This window comes from Desmodus rotundus, chromosome 4 (genome assembly GCF_022682495.2).
Source record: "Desmodus rotundus isolate HL8 chromosome 4, HLdesRot8A.1, whole genome shotgun sequence".
NCBI lineage: Eukaryota > Metazoa > Chordata > Mammalia > Chiroptera > Phyllostomidae > Desmodus > Desmodus rotundus.
Genome location: NC_071390.1, coordinates 47,920,734 through 47,922,933, shown reverse-complemented (window position 1 = coordinate 47,922,933; position 2,200 = coordinate 47,920,734). Strand labels below are relative to the sequence as shown.

Genomic DNA, 2,200 nt, shown 5'->3' with positions numbered 1-2,200 from the left:
TTGAACTAATAAAGCTGTCATACCGACAAAGAGGTTAAGCCTTTGGAATTATAAACTGTAAAAGTAAATAAAGTGCAAAAAATTGTTTTAATAATAGGGCATTTGTGATATATGATGCTTACTCCATATAAATGTAAGTAAATGAAAGTTAATAATCTGTGGCCTAAAAGAGAACACCTAGTAATAGAAGACCTCAAGATATCAAAGGTCTGTGATACGTACATTAAAATAGCACACTGACTCCTCTCTGTTTCATGAAATGTCAGGGTGTGTGTGGGATTGGGGGAAGCTTTCAAAGAAGACCTTAAGGTAGATATTATTAAATATGGTCTATATGGTATTCACATATAATCTACATTTTAAAGAAAAAACCTTTGCCAAATAAATCTTTTTTCTTTGTGCTTTTGTATGTTTTCATCAGCTTTACAGTTGGTACCAACATCCCTAACCCCTTTCTATACCTTAATCCAGTTCTTTCTATCTACGCTATTCTGTTAGTGCTATAATCAAGCCTCTTAACCACCCTATCAAAAACTTTACAGCAAATTCGACTTTTCCTATGCCTTCCCCTCAACGTCTCACTCCTCAGCAAGGCCACCAGGTGCTATCTCCTCCATCCCCTTCCTTTCTGATCACTGTGTTTTCATGTTCTCACCAGCCCTCTTGCACGGATTGTTGCTAAAGCTTCACAACTGGCTTCCTTGCTGTCGGATCTGTCAGTGTCTGGCTTCCCAATTGTCCTATTCATCTCTCCCAGATTAATTTTTCTAAAACATAGCTGTCACCAGCTACTTATTATGCACTGAATTACATCTAAACTCTCTAGACCAAGTTTAAAACTATTTGTGATGTAGCCTTGCCCTCCTTCTCCAATGTTACTGGTCGTGGTCTGACATACAAGTGTTCGGGAGTCAAAAAGAGGTGCTCGAGCATCTTAAGATAGGCAAACTTGATTATTCTTTGTTTTTTGCCTGTTATCCTTGAGCAGGGGACATGCTAATCTTCTCTGTATCGTTCCAATTTTAGGATATGTGCTGCCGAAGTGAGCACTGTTTTTTGAATATATTGAATTTCCATGTTTGTGTGTACGTGTGTTTGCCTTGGCCCGTGCTTAGCCATGTCAGACGACAATTCAGTTACCTCTTTCCCTGATGACCACTGAAAAATACAGTCTGTCTTGTGTTATCTCCATTTTTATCTATGTAATATATTTATTTTATTATTAGGGTCATATTTATTCATTTATTTATTTTTTCCAAGGGATAGGGCACAAACAGATTTCACTGGATCTTGGTCACATGGTTAGAGCAGATTGCTCAGTTAATGCTCAGAGGTGCCCAGAGAGTGTCTGGTTAAAACCTCAGGATAACACCAACCTATAAAGAACAGAAAGGGGGGAGAACCAAGGTGGCAGCGTAGGTAGACACACTGTGCCTCCTCGCACAACCAGAACTGACAGAAAATTGAATGGCAAGGAAGTCCAATACCAAGGAAATCAAAAATAAACATTCATCCAGACCGGTAGGAGGGGCAGAGACGGGCAGCCGGGGCGGAGAGGACTCGCGTGGCCGTGGCAGGACCGAGACTGGCGGAGTGTGGGACGAACGGGGCAGGCAGTCTGACCACTGGCAGACCCTGTGGCCCCACATTCCTGCACAGATCAACCGAGAGGGCCGGACTCAGAGTGGCGGAGAATGGGGCGGGTAGCACCCGCGGCCCCACATTTGCACACAGATAAACTGGACAAACGGTGGGGAACAAAGCAGACCGCACAAACCAGGGCTCCAGCACCGGGAAATAAAGCCTCAAACCTCTGAGTGAAAACACCCGTGGGGGTTGGGGCAGCAGCAGGAGAGACTCCCAGCCTCATGGGAGAGGTCGTTGGAGAGACCCACAGGGGCCTAGGGCGTGCACAAGCCCACCCACTCGGGAACCAGCACCAGAGGGGCCCAGTTTGATTGTGGGTAGCGGAGTGAGAGATTAAAAAACGGTGGAGAGTGGAGCGGGAGCCATTGCTCCCTCTCGGCCCCTCCCCCACGTACAGCATCACAGCGCAGGACCAGTGTTACCCCGCCCTGGTGAACACCTAAGGCTCCAAGATGCGCCAAGACCAAAGCGGGGGGGGGGGGGGGGGGGGGGGGGGGAAGGCCCAAATGACAGAACACTTCAAAGCTCCATAAAAAATACAACTAAGCGAGGA

General features: G+C 46.0%; 1 non-coding gene across 1 annotated transcript; it reads right to left on the bottom strand.

Moving 5' to 3' along the window:
* Positions 1-943: 943 nt before the first annotated feature.
* On the bottom strand, positions 944-1,050 carry LOC112305683 (U6 spliceosomal RNA). The gene has a single exon (XR_002974841.1). It is a non-coding gene; the product is annotated as a U6 spliceosomal RNA (small nuclear RNA).
* Positions 1,051-2,200: the final 1,150 nt, after the last annotated feature.